Source organism: Passer domesticus, chromosome 3 (genome assembly GCF_036417665.1).
Source record: "Passer domesticus isolate bPasDom1 chromosome 3, bPasDom1.hap1, whole genome shotgun sequence".
NCBI classification, from domain to species: Eukaryota; Metazoa; Chordata; class Aves; order Passeriformes; family Passeridae; genus Passer; species Passer domesticus.
In genome coordinates this window covers 105,755,422-105,773,803 of record NC_087476.1, presented here as the reverse complement: position 1 = coordinate 105,773,803, position 18,382 = coordinate 105,755,422, and the positions used below count along the sequence as shown (strand labels likewise).

Here is an 18,382-nt window from a genome sequence, read left to right as displayed (position 1 = left end):
TGAAAGAATGCAGGCAGTGTGGTAAGAGTGGAAGCAACTTTACCACATGGAACTTTTTTCAGAAAGCTATGGGCTATTCTACAGTAATAAAAAAAAGTGCAGCTTCCATTCTGTGCACTTTTTTCCACTTCATCTCATACAATTTTCTGTAATGTAGGCCACTAAAAAGATACAAAACCAGCTCAGTACCAACAGCAGGGAACTTTTAAAGAAGTAAAGTCACCAGTTCAAGCAAGTGTTGAAAATTACCCTTAGTATTCTCACTCATCTTGAAGTGATAGGCTATTAAATTCTGTTTTCACCAACCTATTAAGCAAGCTGGTCTCCCTACTGAATGACAAAAACCACAGAAAAGATAGAGTAAAAGGGAAGAATGTTTTTATATAATGTCAAATTGAACACTAAAATTAAAAGGCATCAGAATAGCTTTAGTCCTTCAAATGATAAAAAGGTTTAATTCAAGTACACTAAGAACTTTAATTAAAAATATCCTAAGATAGAAAAACCAGTATAATCACTCACAGCTATTTCTCAGAGTCAAATGGAGGAGGTAAGATGTGGAGAGAAGAAATTCAGCTATTTAGTATAAGTCTCACAATATATTTTGTCTAAAAAATTGTGCTGTAGGTACATTAAAATTGACAATAGGTCTAGGTGAATATTTCTTTTCCACAACGAAAAAATTCACACATACATATCAAAGTTTCAAAAATATTTCAAAGAACAATTTAAAAGAAGCTGTGTGAATTAAGAAAAAGAAAGATAACATGTTGATTTTAAAGAGTTCTGAAATATAAGTTAAATTTAAGTAAAAAGTCACAAATAAGGTCATTATAAATAAAATCCAGTCCTGATCTAATTTTCGTATTTTTAAGTAAGACATGATTATGTATTGCAGCCATGGAACAATATCTGAATTACTAAGTCCAAAAGAAACATTATTCAACCATTCTATACAGTCTACATCTTACTTTACAAACTTTTGTTGACACAACTGAACTGGTAAAACCAAGTTAGAGGAATCTTAGAGGAATGCACTTTGCCCTAAAGTCATATACTCCCAGCCTTGCAAGAGCTGTCTGTCTTGTGTTGTTTAATGAAACTTCTGTTCTTGCAACTGTTCTGCCAACCTGAGCTACAGAATTGTATTTTTAAGTTTTTGGCTTCTCTGCTGTAGAGATAGTTCAAAGCAAACATCCAGAAGATTTCTGTACTATTATGCAAGGAATAAACAACTCAGTCTACAAATAATTCCACATCAGCTGATCGGGATTCATGGGAAGTCCAGATGTAATGGAGCAAAAATCCCTTGGATAATCTCTTGCTGCCGTGTTACTGCATCCTTTCCTGAGCGGTGTAACAACTTCCTAAGGTTCACTGCCCTCGCTGCTCCCTCTGGGCCTGGCCCAGCCCCACAGCAGCCTTCCAGACCCACGCTGGTGCAGCAGGTGCCTCCCCACTTCCCCCATCTCCTGCTGGACAAGGGAGTTTGCGACCACGAAGGGCTACAGCGTGCCAGCACAAGGTCAGTGCTGCAGCTGGGAAAAGGAGAAGGTGGTGAAGGACCGTATTTTAACACATAACTGCCCCTTAAAGACTGTCTCACCATGTCTCATGGAACTACGGTAAATGACATCCAATTATGCACGTGGCAGGGACAGAACACAGTCATCTTTGTTATCTGGGACGAAGCAACCTGCTCATCTGTGTATTAAATGGTAGCATTACAGCAATAACTGTCAATGGGGCTTCCTCCTTCCATTTTTGTGACTGAATCCTAGGTCTTGACAGGACTGGCTGCTAAAAAACAAAGAAAAAATCCTGAAAAACAACGCATCCACCCCCAAACCTGTATTTTAATGATACAGTCCTGATATTAACATTTCAATAGAACTTGTTAATTTAGATGAGGCCTGCAAACAAAATGAGTGCTTAGCTAAGTACCAAAAATAGAGGTTTTTATCAGATGGAGCTCCAAGCCAGCCCAGAAGAAAACCAGTTTAAAATGATGCACTAATTACAGTATCTGTTTGAACAACAGAAGTAATTTTATAACATGAAGCATCAGAACACACTGATTGTCCTAACCCCTGCTGATAAACTGCTTTAATTGTGCAGTTACAGTCAGGCAAATTAACACAGACTTTTGCTCCCACTGAGTTTCTAATGGCAGCAGTTCACAAGCAGAAAGCTGGTAAAAAAAGTAAGGCTACAAATGTCTGAGGGAATAGCCTGGTCAGGGAGAACACATTCAGAACTTCTGACCCAAGTTTCCATCTATAGAAACAACGGATCAATTGCTTAAATTAACAGTCACATACTTGTTGTTTTGATTGTCGAACAAGTTAGTGCTATTTACCGAGCCTTTAGTTATAAATTATTATTGTATGGCAAGCTCCCAAAGCCAGAAAATTTTGGATTGAAAAAGTGGGTGTCTTCCAGCACACATTGAACTAGCCAAGGTAGCTGTCAAACATTGTCAAAGGGCATTATCTAAAGCATCTTTTAAGAACTGTTCGTAAAAAAAAAAAAAAAGAGAGAGAGAAAAAAAAATAGAAATCTGGCGGCATGAAACAACCTAATGTTTAAACGACACAAGAGGATTCTGCCGCCTGTCTCAAAGCCTCACCGCAGATACTGCGCTCAGACTTCAAACCAGGCACCGCCCCAAGCTCAGATCTGCCCTGCGGACAAAATGGTTCCTAAACGCTCCAAACACCGCTCTGGACAAAGTTTCCAAAGCTGCAGCTCCCCAGCACGAGTGGCCGGGGCTGCAGACACAAGAGGACGGGCCTGTCACGGCCGCTGTCACCGCCCCGCTCCGCAGGGCCCAGCCCGCAGGAGCTCGGGCAAAACCGAGAACTTTCTGTCACACTGCCTGCAGGACTGCACCTCCCCGGCAATTCCTGCTTGCCTATTTCCCTCAAGTTGTACCCGTGTGAAAAATAAGGTTTGTGGAACAAGCTGTATTGCTGAGTGCTATCACAGCCCGGGAGCTTGTTAGAACTGAATATTTCACTGTTGTGGGATAAAAGTAAAAAAGTTGTGCACGCATCAGTATCCACAGGGAAATAAATGAGAATTTAGTACACGAAATGCACAGTGTAAACTCAATATCTGGATATATTTGTTAGAGACAAATGCAACTTTTACTATTGATACTTAAAATTACAATGAAATAACAAACCTTACCCAGGCAGAGGAGTGAGAGTGTTCATTTCTCTGACTTTGGACTACAGGTAAGAGTTTCAGCACTTTATCAGTGTTCCTGGCATAGTAAACTTTATACGGATACAGTTACACTGCTATCCAAGTATGGATTTATTCCCCTACCGAAAAGGGAACAAGCACTATGAAACATTTCACAATATTCTAATTCTTTTTACACACTGACCACTCACTAAACAAACATCAAATTCCCTTGAAAGAAAATGAAATACCCATAAATCCTGAACACAAGTCTTGGTTCAGAGTTAGCTTTACCTGCCTTTTGAAGGGAAGTACCTCTGTATTCTGAATCACAAGGTACAAAAGACATTTTTCAGTGCAGGCTTCGACCAACAAAACCTGATCTGTGAAAGTGGACACATTCCTCAGAGCATTCTCTAATCAGGAAATACAGGCAGTAAGTGTATTTTAACTCATGATTCAAGTCCATTCATCATCAGTCACTAATGAAATTAACTTCAAAATAACCTGCAACGGTTCTAAAATCACTTCTGTATATTGGCCTCTGAGTTTATGAGCAGTATTAATCAGTATAAAGCTGATTCCACTATTCAGCTTTAGATGGAGAAAGGATGACAAAAGTAAGTGTTCTTTTATACACCTTATTATCAAGTAGCACCTATGTACCATGCATCTATTATAGGTTATTCAGTTGACTTCAAAAACTTTACAATTTTTATTTTAAAAATAATTAATGGTATGTTAAAATTATATATATATATGTAATAGAAAACAAATCTACAATGGATCAGTTTTTATGAGCATGGAAAGGTATCTCTTAAAGCAGAACCAACATGTCACTAATATCACAGTGACTATACAATACTATTGAATTTACTCTTTTAAGTACATTAAGATTCTTTTCTATATTAGGGTTTTTATTTCATAGTATTACAGTATTATGTTTTAATTTACCATTTTATTTCCTTCTACCCTGGAAGAAGACTAGGACACCAAGGTACTAGCCTTGCTAACACAGCCTCTATTCCACCCAAAAACTTACCAAAGTAACTAAAACTTTGCTAAAGTTCATGCTGACAGGCAAAATAGTCTTAATTAAATTGAAATCTGATGACCATTTTCCATCCAGGATTCTCAGACTAGGAGATCTGAAAGTGCTGACATCCAAAATCTAGTATGTGCTCCAAAACCATCTCAAGGCATGGCAACTTTGAGAAATTTGCTTGAAGAAAGAAGTTGCAACTCTAAGAAAATGCAGTGTAACTAGGCAGTGGTTTGTACACATATAGGAACTGAGCATCAAGATCCTAGTACTGCCTCAGGTAAACAGTCACCAACATCACCAGGTGGTGTTCCAGGAGTGCCCTGATACTGGCCACAGAAACACAGGAGGGTGCTTCCCACTTTGCCCTCCTGCAAATCACTGCCCAGAATGTAAGGGAAATTTAAAAAAAAAAGAAAAAAAAAAGGGGGGGAGGCATCCCCAGCCCAACCATAAAGGACTTCATTAGGAGCTAGGTTCCCGTGTTTTCACTTAGGACTGGAAACTTTTTGTAGTTGTGAATGATTAAGTAAAACATATAAATAGCATACTGAGGTGTACCCTTATTTATAGCTTCAAGGTAATCATCCTCGTTTTTAGTTTTTCCATTAATATGAAACTTTTACTTTCCTGCGTGCAATGAACACAAATTGTGGAAAGCATCACAGGCACTTCTGATTTAATGATTTGGGAACTTAAGGAACAATCTGAGCAGTGATTTCACATTCTGGCTTACTGTGTTTTTTACAGTAAAGTGCTATCACTATTCCTCAGCTGTATTTACAGGGAAAGAACTGTCTGCTCATTGGTTTCTCAGTCTTTCAGGCTACACAGGATACCACTCCCAAGTATTTCTCTGAGAATCTTTTTTTTTTAAATGGTTAAGAGAAAACCAAGCAAACAAACAAAAACCAACAAACTAAAACCCCAAACCCAAACGACCTGACTCCAATATGGAATGCCATTTACAGCATGCTGTATTTGGAAAACTGCACTCTGTGTTGTATTAGACACTAGCACATGGCCAAGTTAAAAAAAAACCATTAAACAAATTATACTTTTGTGTTCAATGGAATGCATGATTAGCTCCTAGGCTAGGAGTATAATTGCACATGTTTTGGAATATTTTCTTTCCTCTTTTGAAGCGTTTTTCACAAGCACTATCATGTAACTTTCATCAGCAGTAACTGCCGCACATCACTGTGGCATCTGTCTTTACTGAATTTCAGCCATTTTTATTTCTCCATTCCATGTTTTATTTCCTCTGTCTTGTTTTGACTTGATTGCTGCTTTGCACAGCAAACCTGGCCAATGTATTAACATTCCCCTCACCAATAATTTGAGTTCAGTGTTAAATTGATCTATTTTGCATCTAAACTCATCCTCAAACCCCTGGGCTCCTGCTCTTTTATGACAGCTCCACATATACATGATGTTAAACAAACTAAAAGGGTCAAGAAGTATCAAAATATACCCACTTCTCTTCAGGTGCTACTCCTGCTTAGTCTAAACATGAATTCCAGAAACTTTCACTCATTTATGTTAAAAGCCTCTGAAGTAGACAGAACTACAATAATTCATACATAAATTTGTGACATTTCAATTTTTTTTATATATTTAGCAGTAAGTGACGGGATTTTCTTTCCAAACTGAATTTACAGACCTCTTCAAGAAAAGGAGGGAGAAGAAAGACCAAGAGGAGAAAAAAATGTAACAGCTAAGTGACCTTTTGAAGTACCAGAATAGGCAGCTGCTGATACCTTACATTTTAATGCCAACACATCCACACTTCTACTTCCTTCCTCCCCATTTGCCTATTGCTTCCAGAGTCTCGTGGCTCAGCCTTTGCTGGAAAATCTGACCATTCTCTGTTAGCATTTCCTCAAGGAGAAGCTGCATGTGCCTCTCATGTAGATAAAAAATACAAAATATATCAATAGGGGTTCCTCTGCGTAAATCTTAGTGAAGGTCTTAAGGGAGTACATTGAAGACAACTTTGTAAAATTGCAATATATTCCCGCCAACCCTTTGCTTTTTTTTGTTACAAAATAACTGTAAACTTTTCAAAGAGAGAATTTTTCTTCCCCATTTTCCCATGCTGCTAACATTTACAACAACACGCAATTACTAACATTAACATCTTTCTGAGACTGCTTAGCACTTACTAAGAAAAGTGAAATTTCACTAACTCCGAAGCTTTGCACAAAATATACAAAGATGTTACTACAGAATAGTTTTAACATAAACTTACATTGAACACATTAACATAACCTCAGTGTGCCAAGAGAATTAAAAAGCACCACCTTTTAGCCCACAATATAATAGAAATGTTACAGATACAGCATGAAACTATGTACAGAAGCCAAATTTAGGAAAATAAAACTAAAAATTCTTCCCTATTTCCTCCCCTCCCTGCAAAAAATGAAGTAAAAAAGTAACAAGTTTATATTTTTTACTTTTTGTATTACAAAAATGTGACCTCGGTTTAAGAACATGAAGTTACTACTGTTTCTATAAACTCAAAAGAGACTTGTAGTGTAAAACACTATTGTTATAATGATATGTTGTTAGCTTTATTTTAGGACATTGTGATCTTTAGGTTTTTTACTGTTTGTCAAAGCAATTAAAAAAGAGACTCATGACTCAAACCAAACATACCTAGGTAGGAGTTTAGTAACTTCAAGTAACTCAGTTTCCCAAGCCATAAAGAAACTGGTTAACTGCTCAGAGAAATGAGGGGAAAAAAAAGGAAATAATTAGAAGAGCTTAAACAAACACTCAACATCACTGATTTTTTCAGAATGGTTCAGACACAGGCTGGGGATGGGAAAGGACAGAGTATATAACTTTAACCTGTGACTGCCAACAGAACTTTACCTGTGGGCTACAAGAATGCAGCCAAATGCAAGAAAGAGGCCATGTGCAGGAAAGCAAAGCTGTTTTTATTGCTAGGACCAGGCTGACAAGCCAGAGTTTTAGCTCAAAATCTGTATCTTGCAATTCTTGAGAATGGCTCTTTGTGATTTGGATATGTAACTAAAGAATAACCAAGTTCTGACAAGAGCAGGCAGAGTCAGACTGGAAAAAACAGGGCGAGAGGGAGGGATGTAATCAATGTTACAACAGCTCTCATACATAAAACTGAAGTGCTTTGTGCAATCCTGACCTTAGTGAAAAACAGTGTATCAAGTACTTATATGACAATACCTAGCATTTTTCTTATTTCCCCTTTCTTGTTTCAATTCTTGGGATGAATCTTCATTGGAGATTTCCTCAAAGATGTACTCCTGCTTCCTTCTAGGTGTGCCAAGATAGCAAGAAGACTCTAGTGCCTAGGCAGCTAAATGCTACCCTGTGCATTTAGATTAAAAGTGGTTGCTTCAATAAATATTGAGAACTTTAGACACAATGTCCATGCTTATAGTTAGAACACTGCATTGTCACTTCAGAGAAATAAACTGTCCTGAATGCCAAGACAGAACTATTCTGAGTTTTCTTGTACAGAAGGGTTTCCTCCACAGACTTCAGTTTAACACAGCTGTAGGGGTAACTGCTCACTCGAATAAGAGAAGTGGCTCGGTTCCTTTCTCCTTCCCTCTTCTTGGTAGCAGCAGCAGCTCTTGCTGGGGCCTTCCAGAGCCAGTTAACACAGCACAAACCACTGCTGTCAGATTAGGTTTTGCCTGTTCAGCAAGCTGAACTGGCTCAGTGACACATTCCACAAGCAGCAGGCTGAGCACAAAGGAGGGCACAGGCAGATCTCCCTCTGCAGGAAGCTGCCAGCTGTCAGTCACACCTCTGGCAGGACACACAGCAGCCCAGCCACTCCCAAAAGGTACCAAGGGTGGGGAGCCCCTCGCTCTGACTGCCCAGGGGACAGGCTGGCATGCAGAAGTGCCACGGATGCCAAATGTAATCTTACAGCAATACATTAATTACTGTCAGAAGTTACATATTCTGAAAACTCAGTTTCCACTCCCTGCAGAGCAATCAGCTTCCTTCCACTTCAAATGCTACATCTCAGTTGCTTACCTGAGAAACTAGCACACTATGTCCCATGTATTTAAGCAAGGGTGTGTCAAAGAAAAAAACCCTGTCATTCACAGCATAGTGATTAACTCTAAAATAAAGTTCACTTAGACATAAAGTTTGGAATCTTCTTAAAAATGTGTCATTTCACAGGAGATATTAATGCAAATTAAGTAAACTAACATATTTTAAAAATAAAGGAAACTTTGTTATGAAGAATACAGAAAAATCAAATTTGCCACTAAGAACGGACAATTAACAAACTCAAGCTGAACCCTTGAAAGAATTCAGAACTCCTGCCTCAAATAATCTCAGCACACAAGTTTCTCCTGTATTTAAGACTGAAAGCTTGCACACAATCTGTAATTACAGATTTACTGCAGCACTTGCCTCAAATCCTTGATACAATTACATGGGATTTGACACAACCAAGGTAACTTTTGATAACTCAAAAGTGTGACCACTGTTCCAAACCTTCCTTATGACCAATTTCGTGCAACTACTCTATTGATTAAGATGACTACAGAATGAGGAGTATTCCAGCACGTGCCACATGTTCCCAAGGCTGGATTAAAATATTGTAATAGTCATGCCAGTTAAAGACTGTATAGCTGAGTGCCAGCTTGGCACTGATGTTAAATGGCTTTTGAGAATACAGCTGATAATATATTAGTAACACCTTTCCTACAGCACAGAAATGATGGATGTTCAGGATCCTCCTTCACTGCTCAGATAGCTTCAATCCAGTGATTTTAAAAAAAACAACCAAACAAAAAAGCCCAACACAACCATTAAAAAAAAAAACAACCCAAAGCAAACAAAACTTATATGAACCCCTCCAACAAACAAACACCACCAAAAAAAAAAAACCACAGAAAACCACCAAAAAAAGCCAATGCATAGCAATACGACTTTAACACTGCAACTCCTCATACTCTGATGGTTTTCACAGAGAGTTAGCTCCCTGGTCCTTCAATGAATCCATCCTTAAGGCCTGGGTTTGGAAGTTTTTATTCACTGTCTACACTTAATGAGCTCAAAACCACAAAAATTTTAGTTCATTTAAAATACTGTACACTAGCATCAGCTCTATATATAGCATGTGTGTGCAACACATTTAAGAAAAAACCTTGCAAAATTAATTAAATAAATAATTTCTATAAAGGAGTAATTATGAAAATGATGTCCACTTTTTAAATTGGAAAACAACATTTAATAAACCTCCTGCTAATTACGTAAGCACAAAAGAAAGTATTAGCTAGTCACAATTTTAATTCAAAGTCAAATATCACAATAGTTACATGTATAATGGTTTCAGGAGAGAATGTCTAGATGTGCATCCTTCAAGATCCCATTCAATTAGCAGTCCTACAACTGCTGTTTAGGAGACCTCATCATCCTTCCAAAAAGGTACCTGGTTTCACAAGAACATTTTGAATCCCACAAATTCTGGTAAAATGTACAAAAAAAAATCACTAAAGCAATGTAATTTTCTAAAAAAACTTATTAAATAATGTATTTGCTGACATCCTCACTTGTATCATTTTGAGTAAAACTTGAGTGTGCCTACTAAGATCTGTAACTAACCAAATTATCACAGCTCCATTGCAAATCACCATAATATGCAAAATTAAGGCTTATTAAGAAAAATTTCAAGTTCTGTTTTTTTCAACACATTCCCTCAAACTAGCTATTCCCTGAGCTACCAAAGATATTAACGCAGAGAGAAATACCATTAATAAATACAGGACAGATTAAAAGAGGCACACCAAATGTCATTACTGCATGAAGTCACAGAAGCAAAGTAAATCCTTGATGTGCTACCCAAGTCACTATTTTAAGAGCAACTTTTAAAAAAACTCCAGTACTCTATCACAAACATGCAAAAAGTTATTAAAAAAACTAACTGCTTCTGGTCTTGAAAAGACAAGTTACTAGCCTCTTTCATTAAAATATCCATTATATATCTTTTCAGATTGCACACCCATCTGCCCCCCACAAAAAATCAAATTAAAGTTTTACAGTTTAACCTAATAGATTTCTGAATTACAAAAGCTGAAGGAGATAAGATTGGGTAGAAAAGGTCATTATGTGGAAGCTCTTCTTACATTTTACAATGATTTCATCCACCTCAGAAAATAAGACAGCATTGTACATGAATTGAAGACAAAAATAATTCTACACTTTGCTCACATCCTCAAGAGACAGGTAGAAGAAAGGTCAATTTCTTCAATATAAACGTTTCCTCTTCTTCAGAAAAGCACAAGCATTACAGCTTTTTTCAAAATGCATTTCCAAGAGATGACAGGGATTTACTGCCAACTGACAGGTCCTGACCTCCCACCTCCTTTTTCCCATCCTCTCCCTTCTCAAACTGGCACAGGTACTAATTTGGATCAATACAGCTTATTAACTAGCAAATTCTTCTTTTAATGCCCACTGAACTATTCTCTCACACTCTCTGACCAAAATCTAGCTTCTTTGCTGTTCCCATGTAATCTTCTAACATGGACTAGAACATTTGTTCCCACCTCTCAAAACAGAAGTTTAGCAAAGCTTTCCCAAATGTGTAATCCTGTATTCTTACGCAACGATGCAAACTGTCTGGTTTTATTCACAGTAAGGAATAGGAAGGTCCAAAAAAAAAAAAAAAAAATCAGCGTAACAGGTGGATAATTCTTTCCTGCACCTCTAATACAGCCTTCAAGATGATGTGATGCCATCAGGAGAAACTCAACATGAGATGAGCTTTCAGACACGTCCCTAGCACAGAAACAGTCACAGGTTTTGTACCGGTATGTAAGAGGTTGCTCAGCTGCCCAAAGTGAGAACGCCAAAGACCTGATTGAACACCAGCAGCTGGAGGCAAGAAGCAATTGAAACTTCTTTTATTTTTTTAAGAAGAAAATCACGACCCACCCAACAATTTTCATTTTCAGATTAGTTCAAAAGAAAAAACTCCAACAATTTTTATCACAAAAACCCTTCTAATATCAGAGCTATATTTTTACGCCAGTCGGGTATTGCAACAGTGTGTAACTGATGTGAAACCTCTCTATAATCAATAAAAGCCTAAATATATTCTTCCTCACATACAAATCATACAAAGCAAATTTAGGAAAGGGGGAGAGGCTGGGGTTCTTTTTCAACCAGAGTCTCCTCAAATAATAGTTGATTTGCAAAAACTCACTGGAATGTTTACAAGAAGTAAAACATTTACTTGCCTCTACCTCCAAAATTGCTGCATCATGGCTGTCTCTGCTCTTAAAGGAGACCTGAAAAGCAAAAAAAAATTGGGCTTGTGCCCTATTTTGCTTCTTTAAGATGTTTGAGAGGCATGAAGAGTTGGAATTAGGACTTTTTTTTTTCCCCTGTGAGGGACATTAATTACTCCTTCTTGTTTACACTTGAGACTAAAATTTCAAGAAGCCATAATATAAGACAACCTAGTAAAGGAAAAACAGTGCAAGAATCAACAGAAGCTAAGTCACAGAAGACAGAACAAACTTTTTTTTCCCTCACCCCTACTTCTTCAAGTTCTCCTCCATTTGGGTGATGAATAACACAAAATCCTTTTCCAGAGTTAAGCATTCTTACACTGCCACTATTTGTGATTTGCACACAAATGTATGTTTTAACACTGTGCATGCTAAAGAAAAAAAAAAACCAGGGGAAAAACCCCAGAAATCTGACTGAGGTTGTATTTAAAATGTTAAGATGAAAGATAATTGGGGAAAACTCAAATTCTGTTCAGGGACTCTTTATGGTTCAAAATAAAAAAAAAGTAAAAAATAATTGTTAGAAGTTCTCAGCAAATGGAAAACAGTGAAAAATCCATGAACTGGCTAGCTATAAAAGGGAGACAAACATGACTTTCACTACTAATATAGCCTTTAAGACATTTCCTGTATATGCTGTAGTGATGCAGTTATCAGAACAGAAAAGCTGCAATGTATTTCCTAAGAATTAGCATGTTTCATCTTATAGCACTAGTAAAATAAAATTAAAATTTTATGCCCATTACTGCTGGGGCAAGTAGAGTAGCTCATTAGTATTACGTGAGATGGGATGGCACCATGTATTTCCATTCAAAAAAACTGTTCAAAGCCCCTTCCTATTCCTTGCACCCACACTTCAACTATGTAATTACCATATATGAAAAAGGAAATTCTAATTTTTTTTTTTAAAGGGAAATTTAAAATGTTGCTTATGAAAAACATGGAGTCATCAAGAAAAATAAAAGCACAATTCCTAAAGATAAGGAAAATATATCTACAGTACATCCTTAGAAACTATTTAAGACAACAAACTCTCATAAATTATATATTACTGAAAAACTACACTCAACCAGTATAGGGTTGTAGTCAATATTTTAAGCCAAATCAGTGAACTGGCTGAAGGTCCTCGTCATTACACACATGGAACATGATCTTCCTGAAATGCTAAACCAACATTAGATAGGCCAAAGACCTGAGCATCTTTACCACAGGTCTGTTACTCAACTCAGCTCTCTTTTATCAACAATTATAATGTTACTTCTCCAGCTGCAACACCAGGCACCAATTCAAACAATACTGGCACTTAACTAAAAGCTCCAGTGGCAAAATTCAAAAGGGGTTATTTTGGTTTGAGGGTTTTGGGACAGTTGGTTTGTGTTTGGGGTTTTTTGGTATATTTTGCTTTTGTGGTTTTTTGGTTGGTGGAGGGGGCATGTTTGGTTGGGGTTTCTTTTCTCCCCATATATGAATTAAAAACAGAGAATGGAACTAAATAAAAGCAGGAAAAAATAAACAAATTTCATGTTTCTTTAAAATATTGGGGAAAAGTCTATTTAAAGTGAACTACAGTTAAGAAAATGATGTTTCATTTAGAAATTACTTACAGAGGTCTATAAAGAATCAGATTTCAAGAACACACAAAAACTGTTTCAAAGCTAGGAAGAAAAAAAATTCACAAAATTACAGATCATTTTTCCTCCTTTCTGTTGAACAAAAATTATTTTCCTCAAAAAGTGCTTACTTTTCTGGGTGAAATATATGGTGACACAGCAAGCTAGAAGTCAAAGTGAAAATATTTTAATACAAACACTCATGTATTGCTTATCATGGAAAGTGAAGGTGAAGTTCAACTTTGCAGGTTGAGTCTATTTAACAACCAGCTGTCACTGAAAATAGCAGCCCTGACTCTGCTACTTCCACTGAGCTGCCCCTGCTGCTCAGACAATTGTGCAGGGGCCAATTTAGGAAACTCACAAACTCAACTGACTCCCGAGGATGCACGTGAAGCAGTGGGAACAGATGTCCTAAGGCCTTTAATGGGAAATGACCATCAGATCAATCCAAACATAGTGCCATACCACACACAGAAAACCTTCAATAATTTGCAATAGAGAGATTTTTGTCCTCTGAGGACTACTAATATGATTAGAGCTCAGGCATTACTCTGCTTGAGAGTGTGTGAGCCTCTTCAATCCTGCATAATTTGACATAAATTTAAGTAAAGACACTTCGAATTAAATTCTAATTTAAGGATACCTGTGGTTACTTCAATATCCACGATATCACCTTCTTAAGGAAAAGAGTATTTATATAATGCAGAATAACGTTAAGATTACCAAACATATAAATGATACAAACATACTACTTTTTTAAAAAAATTATGGGTTTAGTACCCTTTTTACTATGCAATACATAGTACATATGCAACTATTTATTTTGATACCTCTTCTGCCTATGCAATTACTTCATACGAAGTATTAAACCCCATTTAAGTGTTAAGGAACGAAAAGTGCCAATTGACTTTGGGGAAAAAAAAATCTAAGTAATCAAGTCAAATCAAGTAAAAATCAAAGTACCTCAACGATAAGTTTCAATGCTATTCTCCACAGGAAACTGAAATAAATTACTCTTCTGCTGTAATTTACAAACAATGCTTAAACTCCATACTAAACTTCTTGCTCTAGAACCATACGGTCTCACAGGGAGAGACACCTTCTCAAAAAAGTGCTTGCCTAAGTCAGAAAAATCATCAGTGAAAGCTGTTGATAGGATTTTTTCCCTCTGCTAAAATGTGAAGCACATTTTAATTATTCAACAAGCTACTAATACTCAACAAAAGCAAAACTGAAGTTTCCGATGCTAGTCGTGCTCAGCTAAGCATACGCAGTGTAACCTCCATATCCTCCCTGTTCTGCCCCCAACCCTCACCCTGCAGGCAGAGTTAATATGATTTACTCCACTTTTGAAGCATGTCACATTCTTGTGATGGGGACAAAAAGGTGGAAACCATCTGCACTAAAACTTTATTGACTGACTTAGTACATAACATAAACTATTTAGCACACCAACACTCAAGTTTCACAAGGCAAGGAAGGCATACATTGCAGTTGCAGTATGCAAAACAAAAAGAATGCACAGCTCATCATCTATAAAACAGTTAAAGGAGACCAACAGCATGAAATACACAGACAAATCAATGGCTCAAGAAAGAACATCAAAAAAAGATGAGGTGTCTCAAAGCAAGACGGGGTGTTTTTATTTGGGCACTTAAACAGATATAAACTCTTTTAATAGCTTGCTCTAACATGATACAACATGCAGGATAACATACCTACTGGAGTTTTAAAATATTGCCCCATTTTAGGCAGGAGATGTTACTTCATCACTCTGAAGATACCAACAAATAACCTCTTAAACCTCTGATGATGCAACAGTACACAAAAATGCCACAAATATCCAAAAACACAGTAACAGTTTTTCTAATATACCTATATAAGAAAAGGCACTAAGATAATAAAGAATTACACCAAAAGAGAAAGTTTGCACTGTATATGTTCACCAAGAGTCCAAAGAGCAGCAGAATTACCTCTGAATAAGCATGTAACATCTGAAACTCCAGGTTTCAGAAATCCTTAGTACAAAGCTCCACATTGAGCTTTTCACTTTGTACATTTCAAATGTTGCCTTTATATATGGGAATAAGCTTGGGGTTTTTTTGGTGGTATGTCATCAACCACATACAGTCCCAGGACAATGAATTCCATGCTCTCCACAAGTTCTCTATGTCCTAATGTTCACCCCATCCTCCAAGTAATATGTGTCTCTTAACACTATTAACCACTGTAAATGATGGTATGAAGAACTGAGTGAACAGACTAGAATTGAAATATCTAGTTTGATACATATGAAAAATCTCAGTTAAAGAAAGCAAAAAACTGTTTATCATCTTAGAAAACGTACAAGCATTACGGAAAAAAAAACCTTTTGTGACTATCATCACAATTTTGAGGAGACTTAACACCTTGTTCTCAGTTTCCTCCTGATCCCTCACGCCTAATTTTGTTCATCATATACTTACTGCATTTCCCATTGGCTGTGTTTCCTCACTTCCTTTTTAATAACTGCCTTGAAGAGTCTCAAATTTGTTGCACAGGTGAGCACACTTCCTTTTTTTGAAACAAGTAAAAAAATCTCCAAAAGCCTTGCCTGTTTAAAGGAAGTTTAGTTTTTTTAGTTTTTCTAATTTAAGGCCAGTAACAAGACACATAACAAAAGACCACTACTCTAATCATTAAAACTTGTTGATGAATACTGCTCAGGATTTATGATTGGCTATTACATACATGTCACACAGTATGACCAAAGTAACAGCATTTAATATATCAAGAAAAAAAAAATTCTATATGATTAAGATTTTAGTTCTCTGAGATTAGATGTAAACAAACCACACTGGAGTACCAAAATTTTAGCTTGATCTTTACCAACAAGCTGTTTTCATTTTAGCATATAGGAATGTACGAAGCCCATGATGCACAAAACCAAATACAGGGGAAAAAACCACAAACACATAAAATGCAACTTGATCATAGAATTGTTATCTACCTCAGTAGCATAGACACACACACACAAACACACTGTATATATATATGTACAGGTATAACAAAAACTTTTGTGATCTCTGTAAGATTTTGATAAATTAGACTGTACATTATACTACATTGAAATTTTATTCTATACATCTTACCCATTATGCCTCTTTTTATACTTAAGCTTATCTCCTAGTAATTTTTTCCCAGTTTTAGAGACTTTGACCAAAAGGAATAGTCAGGATGATTTAATCTGGCCTTCAATATATCATAGGCCATTACTTTTCAATAGAAAAAGAACTGCTCTGACAGTAATCATTAAAAATTGGTTTAGAGTGTATCCAAGGTCATCATAACTTGACTCTGCTAATACAGGGAATTAAAGTTTGTTTCTAGATGGATTCTTCACATTTTCTGTAAGAGAAATCTCTATTACTCAAAATCTGATTTAAAGAAAATTCTTAGCTTTGAGGCACAGATCTACCAAGGGCTAACTGGTAAATGCTCCTTACTTTCTTTCACAGTAAATTTTAAAATTTTACACCTTAACCTCATTCTCAACTGCCCAAATGGCTAAAGAAATGGACAGGAGGGATAAAGAACATCAATATCATTGTTGAGTACTTTAAAAAATCTTAGGTAGTTGTGCTCAGAGTGACCTCACTAGAGAGAATACTTCAAATAGCAGATGCACCAAGTACATTGTTATGCAGCCAAAACCTGCAAGTACAAATGTGAGACATACTCTATAGGTCCCAGCCATAAATAAAATATTGTTCACATTTTCAGTTTTTCAGTTGTTGATCCTACATAGGCAGGATCTGAGCCTGCAGGAAATTATGATTCATTGTGTACCTCTGCAATAAAACCAAGTTTTATGACATGCTTTCAGCAGGACTGTTTTCATCACAAAGAAAAAAGCATGTTTAGCAGATGTATATATATTTCAAATGACAAGTACCATCAACTTAGATTATAGGGGGAGATAGAGGGTCTGAATTTTCCTCAGTGGTACATAAACCCTGTCAACAGAATGCTTAACAGTGTTCTTCTGGATGACTATTTGGAGAGCTGCAAGCTCTCAGCTTCTACTTTTCATGTCCTAAAGTTTAGTGGTAGAAAAGTTCAACTTTTTTTTCAGAGTTACCAAGAAAGTGAACTTTTCCTATGTGACCAAGTGTACAATCATTTTTGTTCAGCTTTTTAATGAAATTTGTGAAAACTGTCCACGGGGTGAGTGTAGAGAATTATCATATTTATGCACTGCAGCTGGTATTTCTTAAATGGGAAAAGTCCCCCAAAATCTTAGACTGGAAAAGAGAATTCCCATTCAGTCTTGGACTTAGGAACTTCACTCTGGAGCACAATCAGACACAGCAATTCCTGCCAAAAGGAACTGCAAGTCCTACAAGAGTAGTAAAGAACATAAAGGGAAAGCATGCTCGTCAAAAATGGTCCAGGAAAGGCAATTGTGAAGTTCCATTATTTTCCACATCTTAACACAGCATATAATTTCAGAACAGAAATTTTCCTCTTTTCAAGAAGATCTGTGTGTAAAGATTATGTGAAAATACAGAAAATTAATATCTATTCAAAACTGGATATTACAACATTATTTGAAAATTTTGTATATGAAAATTAATTTCTCTAAAAGCGAATACAAGAATCCTCAAAATTGTAACTGAACCACATAACAAAGAAAATACTCAAAAAATGCAAATAAATTTTTTTCAAGTGAGCAAAGTCAATGAAACGTAATCAAATCAAATTAAGCAGAAAAATGTGACAGCCTTGTTGCATTTTTTTTTATAGGGAACAAAAAGTACAGTATGTCCATTTAAGACTATTTATTCTGGAAGAACAAGAGTCTTCGACTTCATTTGAGGCTGGGAATTCATACTGAATGCATGATAGTCTGAGGAAACCTTAACAGGGTGTCTTTGGGATTACAAAAACTGTCTGTGGCTAGACAGTGTGGGCTGCAGTGCTCACCTACAAAGTGAATGTTTGACCATTCAGTGTCTGAGCAGAGGAAGCCCTCTAATCACTGCAGAACCTAATCCTAAATGGATGAGCTAACACAGTTACACCAACAGTCTGCTGCAGAACTGCTGTGCCATGAAGTACGTCTGCTAATCTGAATGCACGTCAAACTCACATTCCATGGGGTTTTTTTACAGTGCAGAAAAAAGAAAACCGGAAAAAAACTGTTAAAGAAACAGACAGAGATAACTGCACTTCAATGACAGATCATAAAA

The 18,382-nt window shown here is 36.7% G+C and overlaps 1 protein-coding gene across 7 annotated transcripts in view; it reads right to left on the bottom strand.

The window, feature by feature from the left end:
• QKI (QKI, KH domain containing RNA binding) overlaps nucleotides 1-18,382 on the bottom strand; it is a 146,205-nt gene that overhangs the window by 50,323 nt on the left and 77,500 nt on the right. The gene's annotated exons all lie outside the window — the stretch shown is intronic.